The following is a 19905-nucleotide window of genomic DNA, read 5'->3' on the forward strand; positions in this document are numbered from 1 at the left end:
CACTCCCGCTACCGTCGGTTGACCAGCAATGGATACTGGAGTGCTTGTAATTTATCTAGATGACACTGTATGCCTCTTGATCTTGGAGAGGGGGTTCAGCATCACATATTTAGGGGTGCGGCTCCAACACTGTTCTCGTTGTCTTGTGCACACACCCTACTTGAGCCGCCGGGACTCCCCACTCTCTCCTTGTTTGGAATGATATCCTAAATTCCCCTTTCCTGAATTAGTATCTTCTGCCACCCTGTCCGCAGCCGTGACCCCCTCTCTCTCTCTCTATCCCGGTTTCTGGGGAGCCTCACCAGGACAAGAGCAAAAGCCAGCTAACAATACACATTTAATATACAAGAAAACATACATAATACATGACATATAAAATAGAACATTATCATACAACACTCTAAACTACTACAACCTGGTAGCATTCCAATATCATATCCTGGCTTCACCAACCGTCCATATCAAGTGGGGGCCCAACTCTTGGCTTACCACTTACTACTCCCTCACTAAATGGGGCTGAAATCATGTCACAACAATACTGTATCCTCAGCCCTAAAAGTATACAAAACTCAGCTCGGGGCTGAAACACCAGAAACATTTACATAAGTATCCCCCATCAAAAGAAGAAATCAATCTCTCACCTCACACTGCGTCTCACACGCCAATAAGTGTTCATGCACTCCCCTTATACAATTGTGTGTCCTCCATGAACCTCTGTTCTGCTCCTAGAGGCTCACTTCCAATGCATATCTCTGGGTCCTCCAAAATATCAAGGGCACTTCTGCAGTTCTCCCAATCTGCTGCACAATGAAGTCCTAATCGGACATCAGTGACGCTTCACCACTGATTCCCTAGAGATACATGTAGATGCTCTACACTGCTTGAAATCAACGAACTCACTATGGAGTTTTGCCCTACCACAGAGTTCAGCATTCACTTCTTTGCTAGCCTCGAAGTTTTCTCCACGAACTCCTTCCCAAACCTGCAATTCCATTACCATGCCAATAAAAATGTTTTCCTAACAAAACGTAATTAAATGTATTCACAGAAAATAAACTCCTACATACGACATCCTTATGCCAGAGCTACAGGGCCGCCGATGAGGGTCCTCCCCCATCCTGGGCGGGTCCACCTGGGAACGCGTCGCCGCTCCTGTAGCGATGCTGGGGGACTTACTCTCTCAGTCATCCACTGACCTTCAACGAGGGTGGACATACCACCGCTCACTCTAGCATGTCCTCCCAACCTTAACTCCTTATTTTAGCTGTCTTAATAAAATATCTATTCTACATTCACATATGTTCACTATGATCACTGGGCACACGATATAACACTAGTGGCTAAATTAACAACTGATTAAACAGGTTTACCGCAGAAATCTCTGACGTGAGGACGCTCACTCACTGGAGCTCAGTAAGTAAGTAAGTGTAAGTGGGTCAGTGTGACTGACCCTCGTGTCTGTCACACTTACCCTCTTGTCAGTCACACTGACCCTCGTGTCTGTCACACTGACCCTCTTGTCTGTCACACTGACCCTCTTGTCTGTCACACTTACCCTCTTGTCTGTCACACTTACCCTCTTGTCTGTCACACTTACCCTCTTGTCTGTCACACTTACCCTCTTGTCTGTCACACTTACCCTCTTGTCTGTCACACTTACCCTCTTGCCTGTCACACTTACCCTCTTGCCTGTCACACTTACCCTCTTGTCAGTCACACTTACCCTCTTGTCTGTCACACTTACCCTCTTGTCAGTCACACTGACACCTCTTGTCAGTCACACTTACCCTCTTGTCTGTCACACTTACCCTCTTGTCTGTCACACTTACCCTCTTGTCAGTCACACTTACCCTCTTGTCTGTCACACTTACCCTCTTGTCAGTCACACTGACACCTCTTGTCAGTCACACTTACCCTCTTGTCTGTCACACTTACCCTCTTGTCTGTCACACTTACCCTCTTGTCAGTCACACTTACCCTCTTGTCTGTCACACTTACCCTCTTGTCAGTCACACTGACACCTCTTGTCAGTCACACTTACCCTCTTGTCTGTCACACTTACCCTCTTGTCAGTCACACTTACCCTCTTGTCAGTCACACTGACACCTCTTGTCAGTCACACTGACAACTCTTGTCAGTCACACTTACCCTCATTGCCTGTCACACTTACCCTCTTGCCTGTCACACCTACCCTTTTGTCTGTCACACTTTTCAGCTCACATACTTCCTCTCTCACTCACACTTTTCCTCACTCTTCCTCTCTGGAGTTTACCTCTTCCCTCTCACTCCCCCCCCCCCCACACTTCCCCATTCACAGAGCCTGTTAACTCGCCAAACACATTTCCGGCTTATGTTTGGTAGTGCGGACGATATCCGGCCTCTCACTCTGGCCCAGGGCCATGGTTGTCACTCTGGCCCAGGGCCATGGTTGTCACTCTGGCCCAGGGCCATGGTTGTCACTCTGGCCCAGGGCCATGGTTGTCACCCTGGCCCAGGGCCATGGTTGTCACTCTGGCCCAGGGCCATGGTTGTCACCCTGGCCCAGGGCAATGGTTGTCACTCTGGCACTAGGCCATGGTTGTCACTCTGGCACGGGGCCATGGTTGTCACTCTGGCCAAGGGCCATGGTTGTCACTCTGGCCCAGGGCCATGCTTGTCACTCTGGCACGGGGCCATGGTTGTCACTCTGGCACGGGGCCATGGTTGTCACTCTGGCACTAGGCCATGGTTGTCACTCTGGCACGGGGCCATGCTTGTCACTCTGGCACGGGGCCATGCTTGTCACTCTGGCACGGGGCCATGGTTGTCACTCTGGCACGGGGCCATGCTTGTCACTCTGGCACGGGGCCATGGTTGTCACTCTGGCACGGGGCCATGGTTGTCACTCTGGCACGGGGCCATGGTTGTCACTCTGGCACGGGGCCATGCTTGTCACTCTGGCACGGGGCCATGGTTGTCACTCTGGCACGGGGCCATGCTTGTCACTCTGGCACGGGGCCATGGTTGTCACTCTGGCACGGGGCCATGGTTGTCACTCTGGCACGGGGCCATGGTTGTCACTCTGGCACGGGGCCATGGTTGTCACTCTGGCACGGGGCCATGGTTGTCACTCTGGCACGGGGCCATGGTTGTCACTCTGGCACGGGGCCATGCTTGTCACTCTGGCACGGGGCCATGGTTGTCACTCTGGCCCAGGGCCATGGTTGTCACTCTGGCACGGGGCCATGGTTGTCACTCTGGCACGGGGCCATAGTTGTCACTCTGGTACGGGGCCATGCTTGTCACTCTGGCACGGGGCCATGGTTGTCACTCTGGCACGGGGCCATGGTTGTCACTCTGGCACGGGGCCATGGTTGTCACTCTGGCACTAGGCCATGGTTGTCACTCTGGCACGGGGCCATGGTTGTCACTCTGGCACGGGGCCATGCTTGTCACTCTGGCACGGGGCCATGGTTGTCACTCTGGCACGGGGCCATGCTTGTCACTCTGGCACGGGGCCATGGTTGTCACTCTGGCACTAGGCCATGGTTGTCACTCTGGCACGGGGCCATGCTTGTCACTCTGGCCCATTGCCATGGTTGTCACTCTGGCACTAGGCCATACTTGTCACTCTGGCCCATTGCCATGGTTGTCACTCTGACACTAGGCCATGCTTGTCACTCTTGCACTAGGCCATGCTTGTCACTCTGGCCCATTGCCATGGTTGTCACTCTGGCACTAGGCCATGCTTGTCACTCTGGCACGGGGCCATGCTTGTCACTCTGGCACTAGGCCATGCTTGTCACTCTGGCCCAGGGCCATGGTTGTCACTCTGGCACTAGGCCATGCTTGTCACTCTGGCACTAGGCCATGCTTGTCACTCTGGCACTAGGCCATGCTTTTCACTCTGGCACGGGGCCATGCTTGTCACTCTGGCCCAGGGCCATGGTTGTCACTCTGGCACTAGGCCATGCTTGTCACTCTGGCCCATTGCCATGGTTGTCACTCTGGCACGGGGCCATGCTTGTCACTCTGGCACGGGGCCATGGTTGTCACTCTAGCCCATTGCCATGGTTGTCACTCTGGCACGGGGCCATGCTTGTCACTCTGGCACGGGGCCATGCTTGTCACTCTGGCACTAGGCCATGCTTGTCACTCTGGCACTAGGCCATGCTTGTCACTCTGGCACGGGGCCATGCTTGTCACTCTGGCACGGGGCCATGCTTGTCATTCTGGCACTAGGCCATGCTTGTCACTCTGGCACTAGGCCATGCTTGTCACTCTGGCACTAGGCCATGCTTGTCACTCTGGCACGGGGCCATGCATGTCACTCTGGCACGGGGCCATGCTTGTCACTCTGGCACGGGGCCATACTTGTCACTCTGGCACTAGGCCATGCTTGTCACTCTGGCACTAGGCCATGCTTGTCACTCTGGCACTAGGCCATGCTTGTCACTCTGGCACTAGGCCATGCTTGTCACTCTTGCACTAGGCCATGCTTGTCACTCTTGCACTAGGCCATGCTTGTCACTCTGGCACGGGGCCATGCTTGTCACTCTGGCACGGGGCCATGCTTGTCACTCTGGCACGGGGCCATGCTTGTCACTCTGGCACGGGGCCATGCTTGTCACTCTGGCACTAGGCCATACTTGTCACTCTGGCACTAGGCCATGGTTGTCACTCGGGCACGGGGCCATGCTTGTCACTCTGGCACTAGGCCATACTTGTCACTCTGGCACTAGGCCATGCTTGTCACTCTGGCACGGGGCCATGCTTGTCACTCTGGCACGGGGCCATGGTTGTCACTCTGGCCCATTGCCATGGTTGTCACTCTGGCACGGGGCCATGCTTGTCACTCTGGCACTAGGCCATGCTTGTCACTCTGGCACTAGGCCATGCTTGTCACTCTGGCACTAGGCCATGCTTGTCACTCTGGCCTAGGGCCATGGTTGTCACTCTGGCACTAGGCCATGCTTGTCACTCTGGCCTAGGGCCATGGTTGTCACTCTGGCACGGGGGCATGCTTGTCACTCTGGCACGGGGCCACGCTTGTCACTCTTGCACTAGGCCATGCTTGTTACTCTGGCACGGGGCCATGCTTGTCACTCTGGCACTAGGCCATGCTTGTCACTCTTGCACGGGGCCATGCTTGTCACTCTGGCCTAGGGCCATGGTTGTCACTCTGGCACGGGGGCATGCTTGTCACTCTGGCACGGGGCTATGCTTGTCACTCTGGCACGGGGCCATGGTTGTCACTCTTGCACTAGGCCATGGTTGTCACTCTTGCACTAGGCCATGCTTGTCACTCTGGAACGGGGCCATGGTTGTCACTCTTGCACTAGGCCATGGTTGTCACTCTGGCACTAGGCCATGCTTGTCACTCTTGCACTAGGCCATGCTTGTCACTCTGGCACTAGGCCATGCTTGTCACTCTGGCACTAGGCCATGCTTGTCACTCTGGCACTAGGCCATGCTTGTCACTCTGGCACGGGGCCATGCTTGTCACTCTTGCACTAGGCCATGCTTGTCACTCTGGCACGGGGCCATGGTTGTCACTCTTGCACTAGGCCATGCTTGTCACTCTGGCACGGGGCCATGCTTGTCACTCTGGCACGGGGCCATGGTTGTCACTCTGGCACGGGGCCATGCTTGTCACTCTGGCACTAGGCCATGCTTGTCACTCTGGCACTAGGCCATGCTTGTCACTCTGGTACTAGGCCATGCTTGTCACTCTGGCACTAGGCCATGCTTGTCACTCTGGCACTAGGCCACGCTTGTCACTCTGGCACTAGGCCATGCTTGTCACTCTGGCACTAGGCCACGCTTGTCACTCTGGGTGGGCAGACTGCATTTTCTTGGACTGTCAGCAAGCCTTTGACACAGTACCCCATAAACGGCTGTTACGGAAGTTGGAGCAACAGGCAGGAGTAACAGTAAGGTGCTCCAGTGGATAAGGGAGTATCTAAGCAACAGGAAACAGCGAGTAACTGTGAAAGGGGAGACATCAGAGTGGCCAGATGTCACCAGCGGAGTCCCACAGGGCTCTGTACTTGGACCCATCCTGTTTCTAATATATGTAAATGATCTTCCGGAGGGAATAGACTCATTCCTCTCAATGTTTGCTGATGATGCAAAAATTATGAGAAGAATCAAGACTGATGAAGATAGACAGAGACTACTGGATGACCTGGACAAACTGGAGGAATGGTTTAGGAAATGGCTACTAATGTTTAACTCAGGAAAGTGTAAAGTAATGAAATTATGTGAAGGGAGCAGAAGGCTGAACTCAAGGTACCATCTGGGAGGTGAAATCCTGCAAGAGTCAAATAGAGAGAAGGATCTGGGGGTTGATATCACACTGAATCTGTCACCAGAAGCCCGCATCAGTATGATATCATTAGCGGCATATGCCAATTAGCAAACATATGAACTGAGTTTAGAAACTTGTGAAAGGAATTAGTCAGAATCTTATACACCACTTACATCAGACCAGTCCTGGAGTATGCAGCTCCATCCTTGGAGTTCATACCTAGTTAAAAACAAGATAAAGTTAGAGAAGATTCAGCGGTATGCCACGAGACTAGTCCCGGAACTGAGAGGTATGCGCTACAAGGAAAGGCTACGGGAGCTAAACCTCACATCCCTGGAAGACACATGAGTGAGGGGAGACATGATTACTACGTACAAAATTCTCAGACACAAGCACAACTAGGCGAGTACACACACGCAACATGCTGAATATATGAATAGAACACAGAAAGTCAGGCGCCTCGAACACCTCCACGCCGACTCTACACGCTGCACCAAACTTCTCGAACACCTCCACGCCGACTCTACACGCTGCACCAAACTTCTCGAACACCTCCACGCCGACTCTACACGCTGCACCAAACTCCTCGAACACCTCCACGCCAACTCTACACGCTGCACCAAAGTGAGGCGCCTCGAACACCTCCACGCCAACTCTACACGCTGCACCAAAGTGAGGCGCCTCGAACACCTCCACGCCAACTCTACACGCTGCACCAAAGTGAGGCGCCTCGAACACCTCCACGCCAACTCTACACGCTGCACCAAAGTGAGGCGCCTCGAACACCTCCACGCCAACTCTACACGCTGCACCAAAGTGAGGCGCCTCGAACACCTCCACGCCAACTCTACACGCTGCACCAAAGTGAGGCGCCTCGAACACCTCCACGCCAACTCTACACGCTGCACCAAAGTCAGGCGCCTCGAACACCTCCACGCCAACTCTACACGCTGCACCAAAGTCAGGCGCCTCGAACACCTCCACGCCAACTCTACACGCTGCACCAAAGTGAGGCGCCTCGAACACCTCCACGCCAAGTCAGGCGCCTCGAGCACCTCCACGCCAACTCTACACGCTGCACCAAAGTGAGGCGCCTCGAACACCTCCACGCCAACTCTACACGCTGCACCAAAGTGAGGCGCCTCGAACACCTCCACGCCAAGTCAGGCGCCTCGAACACCTCCACGCCAACTCTACACGCTGCACCAAAGTGAGGCGCCTCGAACACCTCCACGCCAAGTCAGGCGCCTCGAACACCTCCACACCAACTCTACACGCTGCACCAAACTCCTCGAACACCTCCACGCCAACTCTACACGCTGCACCAAACTCCTCGAACACCTCCACGCCAACTCTACACGCTGCACCAAAGTGAGGCGCCTCGAACACCTCCACGCCAAGTCAGGCGCCTCGAACACCTCCACACCGACTCTACACGCTGCACCAAACTTCTTTAATCTGCGAAGGACATTGTTTAAAACTATTTTTTTATTACAAGAATCCGGAGGAGCCAGGTGGAGCCAGGTGGAGCCAGGTGGAGCCAGGTGGAGCCAGGTGGAGCCAGGTGGAGCCAGGTGGAGCCAGGTGGAGCCAGGTGGAGCCAGCTGGAGCCAGGTGGAGCCAGGTGGAGCCAGGTGGAGCCAGGTGGAGCCAGGTGGAGCCAGGTGGAGCCAGGTGGAGCCAGGTGGAGCCAGGTGGAGCCAGGTGGAGCCAGGTGGAGCCAGGTGGAGCCAGGTGGAGCCAGGTGGAGCCAGGTGGAGCCAGCTGGAGCCAGGTGGAGCCAGCTGGAGCCAGCTTCAGCCGCTGGCACCGCCCATGGTCGCCTGTGTGTGTTTTGGTGGTGTGGGCTGGCTTTTTGGTGTAGGTGTGGGCTGGCTTTTGGTGTAAGTGTGGGCTGGCTTTTGGTGTAAGTGTGGGCTGGCTTTTGGTGTAAGTGTGGGCTGGCTTTTGGTGTAAGTGTGGGCTGGCTTTTGGTGTAGGTGTGGGCTGGCTTTTGGTGTAGGTGTGGGCTGGCTTTTGGTGTAGGTGTGGGCTGGCTTTTGGTGTAGGTGTGGGCTGGCTTTTGGTGTAGGTGTGGGCTGGCTTTTGGTGTAGGTGTGGGCTGGCTTTTGGTGTAGGTGTGGGCTGGCTTTTGGTGTAGGTGTGGGCTGGCTTTTGTTGTTGGTGTGGGCTGGCTTTTGGTGTAGGTGTGGGCTGGCTTTTGGTGTAGGTGTGGGCTGGCTTTTGTTGTTGGTGTGGGCTGGCTTTTGTTGTTGGTGTGGGCTGGCTTTTGTTGTTGGTGTGGGCTGGTTTTTGGTGTAAGTGTGGGCTGGCTTTTGGTGTAAGTGTGGGCTGGCTTTTGGTGTAAGTGTGGGCTGGCTTTTGGTGTAGGTGTGGGCTGGCTTTTGGTGTAGGTGTGGGCTGGCTTTTGGTGTAGGTGTGGGCTGGCTTTTGGTGTAGGTGTGGGCTGGCTTTTTGCTGTTGGTGTGGGCTGGCTTTTTGGTGTAGGTGTGGACTGGCTTTTTGGTGTTGGTGCATGACTGCTGTGATTATAACAAATAAGGATTACACATATAATTACGGTGTTAGATTATTAATACAATTAATCCCATTATTGTCGTTTTGATCAAAGTAATATTGTGTCTACAGCTTTCTGTCTTTTCCTCTGCCATAATGGGCTGGATTACTTTGAAAGAATGACTTAATTTGCAATGTTGATTGCTAATGATTACACTGTGTGTAATTATCATCATTGCATGATTATTTTAACTGGATTTAGAACGTTTAATGGGGATTAAATTTGGTAGATTAGGCCTCTGGATTTACGAACATATATGGGACTATGGTACAGGATTTTTCGAACATGGTTTCAGAAGAGGGATTAGCGTGAGGGTGTGTTAAATCCATTTACTCTAATGGCTAACCTCCCGCTCCTTGCGTGCACCTTCCGGGGATCAATGTCCCCGCGGCCCGGTCTCTGGTCAGACTCTGGAACACTGAGACTCTGGAACACTGAGACTCTGGAACACTCAGACTCTGGAACACTGAGACAGTGGAACACTGAGACAGTGGAACACTGAGACAGTGGAACACTGAGACAGTGGAACACTGAGACAGTGGAACACTGAGACAGTGGAACACTGAGACAGTGGAACACTGAGACAGTGGAACACTGAGACAGTGGAACACTGAGACAGTGGAACACTGAGACAGTGGAACACTGAGACAGTGGAACACTGAGACAGTGGAACACTGAGACAGTGGAACACTGAGACAGTGGAACACTGAGACAGTGGAACACTGAGACAGTGGAACACTGAGACAGTGGAACACTGAGACAGTGGAACACTGAGACAGTGGAACACTGAGACAGTGGAACACTGAGACAGTGGAACACTGAGACAGTGGAACACTGAGACCCTGGAACACTCAGACCCTGGAACACTCAGACCCTGGAACACTGAGACCCTGGAACACTCAGACCCTGGAACACTGAGACCCTGGAACACTGAGACCCTGGAACACTGAGACCCTGGAACACTGAGACCCTGGAACACTGAGACCCTGGAACACTGAGACCCTGGAACACTGAGACCCTGGAACACTGAGACCCTGGAACACTGAGACTCTGGAACACTGAGACTCTGGAACACTGAGACTCTGGAACACTGAGACTCTGGAACACTGAGACTCTGGAACACTGAGACTCTGGAACACTGAGACTCTGGAACACTGAGACTCTGGAACACTGAGACTCTGGAACACTGAGACTCTGGAACACTGAGACTCTGGAACACTCAGACACTGGAGCACTCAGACTCTGGAACACTCAGACTCTGGAACACTCAGACAATGGAACACTGAGACAATGGAACACTCAGACTCTGGAACACTCAGAGGTTAAGCAGGTGGTGTTGACCATTGAGTACTTCAATAAAAAATATTAAAACATAAAAATATAAAAATTTTATTAAAATTTAAATATCAGACTATAAAAAAATATATTCCACTTGGACTTTCAGACCATTTTTCTAAAAAAACAAAATATGGTCCAAATTAACAGCTCAATATCAGGCCTTAACTTGACATAGAAAGTTATTTTAAATACAATAATTACAACAAATAAACTTTTCTTACCACCAAAGTTTTTTTGATAATTACAACAAATAAACTTTTCTTACCACCAAAGTTTTTTGTTGTATTAAAGATTGAAGACTGATTCAACAGATGAGAGATGTGTAAGATCTTGCAAGATGCAGGTTATTACAAGATCCTTCACGATGGCTGTTAACTCGAGAAGTTCAGTTTCAGGAAGTTCAAGAGAAGGTGCTCGCTCAGCAACATTCAGCTAACGATGTGTCAACCCGTTCTCGCAAATTCGTAAAGTCAATATTGACTTATTAACTACGTGCATAGGTGATATACTAAACATAATAGATACCCTTAAAAAGATTCATAGAAAACACCGACCTTACCTAACCTTGTTAGTATCTTAAGATAAGCATCTTATTGCTTCGTAATTACAATTATTACTTAACCTATACCTGTTATAGGTTAGGTAATAATTGTAATTACGAAGCAATAAGATGCTTATGTTAACATGCTAAGTAGGTTAGGTAAGGTCGGTGTTTTCTATGAATCTTTTTAAGGGTATCTATTATGGTAAGTATGTCACCTATGCACATATTTAATAAGTCAATATTGACTTATTAAATTTGCGAGAACGGGTTGCACGATGTTGCGTTACAGCCAACACCATTGACGCAAATGACGCAGATTGCTTTACAAGTTGATTTAGGAGGCGTATGGGAGAGAAGGAATTGAGATTGGTGGAACACAATACATGTAATACCTCGTTTGAGATATCGCACATATGGGAACAGCAACACACCAGGAACGAAGCACATGCGCAACAGACGCCCCACAGACGCAACACAGCCAACAGACATCAATACATGGTACCCCGAGGGAGGAAATGTGTTCTGGAGCACAAGAGAGACTTGAAGGTGTTCACCAACACACACAGACTGTAGGAAGGTGTTCACCAACACACAGACTGTAGGAAGGTGTTCACCAACACACAGACTACAGGAAGGTGTTCACCAACACACACAGACTACAGGAAGGTGTTCACCAACACACACAGACTGTAGGAAGGTGTTCACCAACACACAGACTACAGGAAGGTGTTCACCAACACACACAGACTACAGGAAGGTGTTCACCAACACACACAGACTGTAGGAAGGTGTTCACCAACACACAGACTACAGGAAGGTGTTCACCAACACACACAGACTACAGGAAGGTGTTCACCAACACACACAGAAAGTAGGAAGGTGTTCACCAACACACACAGACTGTAGGAAGGTGTTCACCAACACACACAGACTGTAGGAAGGTGTTCACCAACACACACAGACTGTAGGAAGGTGTTCACCAACACACACAGACTGTAGGAAGGTGTTCACCAACACACAGACTGTAGGAAGGTGTTCACCAACACACAGACTGTAGGAAGGTGTTCACCAACACACAGACTACAGGAAGATGTTCACCAACACACAGACTGTAGGAAGGTGTTCACCAACACACAGACTGTAGGAAGGTGTTCACCAACACACAGACTACAGGAAGGTGTTCACCAACACACAGACTGTAGGAAGGTGTTCACCGACACACAGACTGTAGGAAGGTGTTCACCAACACAGAGTACAGGAAGGTGTTCACCAACACACAGACTGTAGGAAGGTGTTCACCAACACACAGACTGTAGGAAGGTGTTCACCAACACACACACTGCAGGAAGGTGTTCACCAACACACACACTGCAGGAAGGTGTTCACCAACACACACACACTGCAGGAAGGTGTTCACCAACACACAGACTGTAGGAAGGTGTTCACCAACACACACAGACTGCAGGAAGGTGTTCACCAACACACAGACTGTAGGAAGGTGTTCACCAACACACACAGACTGTAGGAAGGTGTTCACCAACACACAGACTGTAGGAAGGTGTTCACCAACACACACACTGCAGGAAGGTGTTCACCAACACCCACACACTACAGGAAGGTGTTCACCAACACACACACTACAGGAAGGTGTTCACCAACACACACACTACAGGAAGGTGTTCACCAACACACACACTACAGGAAGGTGTTCACCAACACACACACTACAGGAAGGTGTTCACCAACACACACACTACAGGAAGGTGTTCACCAACACACACACTACAGGAAGGTGTTCACCAACACACACACTACAGGAAGGTGTTCACCAACACACACACTACAGGAAGGTGTTCACCAACACCCACACACTACAGGAAGGTGTTCACCAACACACACACTACAGGAAGGTGTTCACCAACACACACACTGCAGGAAGGTGTTCACCAACACCCACACACTACAGGAAGGTGTTCACCAACACACACAAACTACAGGAAGGTGTTCACCAACACACACACTACAGGAAGGTGTTCACCAACACACACACTACAGGAAGGTGTTCACCAACACACACACTACAGGAAGGTGTTCACCAACACACACACTACAGGAAGGTGTTCACCAACACACACACTACAGGAAGGTGTTCACCAACACACACACTACAGGAAGGTGTTCACCAACACACACACTACAGGAAGGTGTTCACCAACACACACACTACAGGAAGGTGTTCACCAACACACACACTACAGGAAGGTGTTCACCAACACACACACTACAGGAAGGTGTTCACCAACACACACACTACAGGAAGGTGTTCACCAACACACACACTACAGGAAGGTGTTCACCAACACACACACTACAGGAAGGTGTTCACCAACACACACACTACAGGAAGGTGTTCACCAACACACACACTGCAGGAAGGTGTTCACCAACACACACAGACTACAGGAAGGTGTTCACCAACACACACACTACAGGAAGGTGTTCACCAACACACACACTACAGGAAGGTGTTCACCAACACCCACACACTACAGGAAGGTGTTCACCAACACACACACTGCAGGAAGGTGTTCACCAACACACACAGACTACAGGAAGGTGTTCACCAACACACACACTGCAGGAAGGTGTTCACCAACACACACACTACAGGAAGGTGTTCACCAACACACACACTACAGGAAGGTGTTCACCAACACACAGACTACAGGAAGGTGTTCACCAACACACACACTGCAGGAAGGTGTTCACCAACACACACACTACAGGAAGGTGTTCACCAACACACACACTACAGGAAGGTGTTCACCAACACACACACACTGCAGGAAGGTGTTCACCAACACACACACTACAGGAAGGTGTTCACCAACACACACACTACAGGAAGGTGTTCACCAACACACACACTACAGGAAGGTGTTCACCTACACACACACTACAGGAAGGTGTTCACCAACACACACACTACAGGAAGGTGTTCACCAACACACACACTACAGGAAGGTGTTCACCAACACACACACTACAGGAAGGTGTTCACCAACACACACACTACAGGAAGGTGTTCACCTACACACACACTACAGGAAGGTGTTCACCAACACACACACTACAGGAAGGTGTTCACCAACACACACACTACAGGAAGGTGTTCACCAACACACACACTACAGGAAGGTGTTCACCAACACACACACTACAGGAAGGTGTTCACCAACAGACTCGGGGGAACGTTTGCTGCATATTGGCTCAGGAAATTATTTTGTGTAGCGAAGGCTATTTGTTTACGATAGGAAGCGGCCATCAGGGGAAACGTTTGCTCTAGTTTGCTCCAACAGATGAACAGCCCTCAAGTGAGCGCCTGTTTCTCTTATCTACGAGATGAGTACACACTTGAATATGTATTCAAGTCATACTCCTCCCACCAGTATGGGGACTCCTGCCACCAGCATGGGGACTCCTGCCACCAGCATGGGGACTCCTGCCACCAGCATGGGGACTCCTGCCACCAGCATGGGGACTCCTCCCACCAGCATGGGGACTCCTGCCACCAGCATGGGGACTCCTGCCACCAGCATGGGGACTCCTCCCACCAGCATGGGGACTCCTCCCACCAGCATGGGGACTCCTGCCACCAGCATGGGGACTCCTCCCACCAGCATGGGGACTCCTGCCACCAGCATGGTGACTCCTCCCACCAGCATGAGGACTCCTCCCACCAGCATGGGGACTCCTGCCACCAGCATGGGGACTCCTGCCACCAGCATGGGGACTCCTGCCACCTGCATGGTGACTCCTGCCACCAGCATGGGGACTCCTCCCACCAGCATGGGGACTCCTCCCACCAGTATGGGGACTCCTGCCACCAGCATGGGGACTCCTCCCACCTGCATGGTGACTCCTGCCAAAAGTATGGTGACTCCTCCCACCAGCATGGTGACTCCTGCCACCAGTATGGTGACTCCTGCCACCAGCATGGTGACTCCTGCCACCAGCATGGTGACTCCTGCCACCAGCATGGGGACTCCTGCCACCAGCATGGTGACTCCTCCCACCAGCATGGTGACTCCTCCCACCAGCATGGTGACTCCTGCCACCAGCATGGGGACTCCTGCCACCAGCATGGTGACTCCTCCCACCAGCATGGTGACTCCTGCCACCAGCATGGTGACTCCTGCCACCAGCATGGGGACTCCTCCCACCAGCATGGTGACTTCTCCCACCGGCATGGGGACTCCTCCCACCAGCATGGGGACTCCTGCCACCAGCATGGGGACTCCTCCCACCAGCATGGGGACTCCTCCCACCAGCATGGGGACTCCTCCCACCAGCATGGGGACTCCTCCCACCAGCATGGGGACTCCTCCCACCAGCATGGGGACTCCTCCCACCAGCATGGTGACTCCTCCCACCAACATGGGGACTCCTCCCACCAGCATGGGGACTCCTCCCACCAGCATGGTGACTCCTGCCACCAGCATGGTGACTCCTGCCACCTGCATGGTGACTCCTGCCACCAGCATGGGGACTCCTCCCACCAGCATGGTGACTCCTGCCACCAGCATGGGGACTCCTGCCACCAGCATGGTGACTCCTGCCACCAGCATGGTGACTCCTGCCACCAGCATGGTGACTCCTGCCACCAGCATGGTGACTCCTGCCACCAGCATGGGGACTCCTCCCACCAGCATGGGGACTCCTCCCACCAGCATGGGGACTCCTCCCACCAGCATGGGGACTCCTCCCACCAGCATGGTGACTCCTCCCACCAACATGGGGACTCCTCCCACCAGCATGGGGACTCCTCCCACCAGCATGGTGACTCCTGCCACCAGCATGGTGACTCCTGCCACCTGCATGGTGACTCCTGCCACCAGCATGGGGACTCCTCCCACCAGCATGGTGACTCCTGCCACCAGCATGGGGACTCCTGCCACCAGCATGGTGACTCCTGCCACCAGCATGGTGACTCCTGCCACCAGCATGGTGACTCCTGCCACCAGCATGGTGACTCCTGCCACCAGCATGGGGACTCCTCCCACCAGCATGGGGACTCCTCCCACCTACATAGGAACATCAGTACCGAATAACACACTATAAACACCTGACATGCTGACAAAACACCTGAACCCCTACTGGCTACAGTGCCACATATTAAACACCTGTCATCTTCACCTGATAAATGATGTACTGAGCACCATGTCATAATTTCTTATGCAAATTAATATACTAATTTTTGTTATCTTAATACTGATAAATGTACAGTTATTTATGAACATAGTTATGATTTAATCGATGGCTTGCTAGGCAAGGTTCTTCTCTACGCGATCACCCATCCGGCCTCTGGCCAGACGTGACTTTTCTTAACCTGAGAGAGCGAGTGACACCGTTACGGCTCTGATCTCAGCCCAAACTGATCTTCTGGGCTGAGTTTGGGTTCTGATCCCAGCACAAACCTGTCATTATACATGCCATCTGCACACCATCATATTTTATCGCCATATGTGAAGCGCGTGCCTGCGATATTTAGAGAATGGGTGTATGTGTTGGCGTGTGTATATGTATACTACGTGTGTATATGTATACTATGTGTCTATCGCGGCTTGTGTCTCAGGGACTGAGGGAGGGAGGGAGGGAGGTGTCTCTCTCTCTCACAACAGTCTTATGACTGGTTCACTGACTGTCGAGGTAGTTATGTTTGTTATTGCTGATTGGGACGACTTGTGGGTGATAGAGTAGACAGTCTCTCACTCTCTCACTCTCTCTCTCACTCTCTCTCTCTCACTCTCTCACTCTCTCTCTCTCACTCCCCCTCTCTCTCACTCCCCCTCTCTCTCACTCCCCCTCTCTCTCACTCTCTCTCACTCTCTCTCACTCCCCCTCTCTCTCACTCTCTCTCTCTCACTCTCTCACTCTCACTCTCTCACTCTCACTCTCTCTCTCTCTCTCTCTCTCTCTCTCTCTCTCTCTCTCTCTCTCTCTCTCTCTCTCTCTCTCTCTCTCTCTCTCTCTCTCTCTCTCTCACTCTCTCTCACTCCCCCTCTCTCTCACTCCCCCTCTCTCTCACTCACTCTCTCTCACACTCTCTCTCTCCTCACACACTCCCCCGCCCCCTCCTCTCCCCATCTATCAATCTCTCTCTCCGTGATAGTTTAACTTTTCATTTCGTCTTGGTATCATCTTGTTGAATCTTATTTTTGCGTGTGTGTACAGATGCCGGGGGCGCGACACGCTCCGGCGGCGCCAATCAACAGCTGTGATCCAGAGTTTGTTTACCTCGTCCAGCGTCGTGTGGGACATGCAGCGTTGTGGGGGAGTATTGGGGGTGTGTGTGTGGTGTGACGTACTGGGGGTGTGTGGGGTGACGTACTGGGGTGTGTGGGGGAGTATTGGGGGTGTGTGGGGTGACGTATTGGTGGTGTGTGTGGTGTGACGTATTGGTGGTGTGTGGGTTGACGTACTGGGGTGTGTGGGGTGACGTATTGGTGGTGTGTGGGTTGACGTATTGATGGTGTGTGGGTTGACGTATTGGTGGTGTGTGGGTTGACGTACTGGGGTGTGTGGGGAGACGTATTGGTGGTGTGTGTGGTGTGACGTATTGGTGGTGTGTGGGGTGACGTATTGGTGGTGTGTGGGGTGACGTATTGATGGTGTGTGGGTTGACGTATTGATGGTGTGTGGGTTGACGTATTGATGGTGTGTGGGTTGACGTATTGGTGGTGTGTGTGGTGTGACGTATTGGTGGTGTGTGGGGTGACGTATTGGTGGTGTGTGGGGTGACGTATTGATGGTGTGTGGGTTGACGTATTGATGGTGTGTGGGTTGACGTATTGATGGTGTGTGGGTTGACGTATTGGTGGTGTGTGGGGAGACGTATTGGTGGTGTGTGGGTTGACGTATTGGTGGTGTGTGGTGTGACGTACTGGGGTGTGTGGGGTGACGTATTGGTGGTGTGTGGGGTGACGTATTGGGGGTGTGTGGTGTGACGTACTGGGGGTGTGTGGGGTGACGTATTGGTGGTGTGTGGGGTGACGTATTGGGGTGTGTGGGGGAGTATTGGTGGTGTGTGGTGTGACGTACTGGGGGTGTGTGGGGTGACGTATTGGTGGTGTGTGGGGTGACGTATTGGGGGTGTGTGGTGTGACGTACTGGGGGTGTGTGGGGTGACGTATTGGTGGTGTGTGGGGTGACGTATTGGGGATGTGTGGTGTGACGTACTGGGGGTGTGTGGGGTGACGTATTGGGGATGTGTGGTGTGACGTACTGGGGGTGTGTGGTGTGACGTATTGGGGGTGTGTGGGTTGACGTACTGGGGGTGTGTGGTGTGACGTATTTGTGAATTTATTGCAGGGGGGGAGGGGAGGGGGGGGGGTTGATGGTTAATGATGGAGTATTGATGTTAATCGCGACGTATTTACAGAGATTTAATTGAATGTTTAAAAAAAATTCTTAATTAAATTGTAAAAAAAAATAATACTTTTCATTATTTAAATCATTTGATGGTGTGAATAACATTTCTCTCCGTGTTGCAGGACGTCGCGGGACCAACAGGAGGATCAAAGGTAAAAATATGTCCCCCATTAATATAATGGTAAATACAACACTTGTAAAAATACAAGTTTTGTATTTTTGTTTTAAGCAACGTATGGTAGGAGTTGTTATATTTACTCGGTGATTACGATAGAAAGATTATATGGATTAACCTACATTAATTTAAGTGCGGTTGTTGAAGGCGTTGATGTAACGACCCTCACATTAAGGTGGTTTGAGAAGGTAGTTCATGCCAGCTGCTACAGCCTGGTCGGACCAGTCTGGGAGGAGTGGCGCAGTGGGAACATTCTCGTCAAGCTCTTCGCCAGCGATATCGCCTAGGTTCGTATCCTGGTCGGGGAGGAGTGACCAGGAGACAATCCTTAATTTACTTCGATTTATCTGAGAGTTAGTAACGCTCTAGTGGGCTCGACGAGGACATGAAGCCGGCGGCTTGTCAAAGGTATCCCCCACCCCCATTTGTTAAGTGATTTGTGGCATTTACGAAATCGGCGGGTAGGCGGTTCCACGGGTTTAGAACCTTGTGGGTGAAAAAAAGCATGTCCAGTTGCAAGCGATGAGTCACAATAACGTGGCTAAAGTAGGTTGACCAGACTACACACTAGAAGGTGAAGGGACGACGACGACGTTTCGGTCCGTCCTGGACCATTCTCAAGTCGAAGAAACGTCGTCGTCCCTTCACCTTCTAGTGTGTGGTGGTCTGGTCAACATCTCCAGTTCTCAGTCTTATATTGTGGCGTGTTGAACCCGTTGCTCCTTGTTTGTGTTACATCCGACCTTCTGAAGAAATTATCTGGATCAACATCCTCCAAATTGTTCAGCATTTTGAACGTTTCAATGACATCTGCCCCGTCAATGCTTGGTTTGCAGTGTTGTAAGCCGTGTGTTAGGACTAAGAACACTCTACGCCTCTGTTCGCTCAGCAGTGATTGGGGTACCTGCAGCCAAATTCACGAAGCAGTTACGCAAGTACTAACGAACGTGTACATCTTTCCTCAATCTTTGACGGCTTTGGTTACATTTATTAAACAGTTTACAAGCATGAAAACTTGCCAATCAACTGTTGTCATTGTTATAAACAGCCTCCTGGTGCTTCGGAGCTCATTAACTGTATAATAATTGTAAACAAAGCCGCCAAAGATTGAGAAAAGACGTACAGGTTCGTAAGTGCTTGCGTAACTGCTTCGTGAATCTGACCCCTGGTTGTTAAACGATTGGCGGGTTGTGTTTTAAGGGACACTAGTGGGTAAGGCTTACCTTGAGCTATAGGAAGGGGAAAAACTATCAACCAGTTAACAGGAGTCAGCAGTCGTCTGTTCCTGTACTAACCTGCATATACAAAAAATACTTCTCACAAATCCTGTTTGCAACATAAAAAGGAGTTACACACAGAAATCCCAATGGCGTGATGCATCAAATGAACAAATCCACAAGGGCCATGACGAGGATTCGAACCTACGTCCGAGGTCATCCCAGACGCTGCCTTAATCGACTGAGCTAACCATGTCGTAGCTCCGTCGATTAAGGCAGCGTCTGGGATGCTCTCGGAAGTAGGTTCGAATCCTCGTCACGGCCCTTGTGGATTTGTTCATAAAAAGGAATCTT

At 51.5% G+C, this 19905-nt stretch overlaps 1 protein-coding gene across 1 annotated transcript in view; it reads left to right on the plus strand.

The window, feature by feature from the left end:
* Positions 1-18279: 18279 nt before the first annotated feature.
* The window catches only part of mAChR-A (muscarinic Acetylcholine Receptor, A-type), a gene marked incomplete in the record, with an annotated part of 293681 nt that continues 292055 nt past the window's right edge, over positions 18280-19905 (plus strand). Inside the window, 1 exon segment of the mRNA XM_069304758.1 lies at positions 18280-18311.

This window comes from Procambarus clarkii, chromosome 53 (assembly GCF_040958095.1).
Source record: "Procambarus clarkii isolate CNS0578487 chromosome 53, FALCON_Pclarkii_2.0, whole genome shotgun sequence".
Taxonomy (NCBI): Eukaryota; Metazoa; Arthropoda; class Malacostraca; order Decapoda; family Cambaridae; genus Procambarus; species Procambarus clarkii.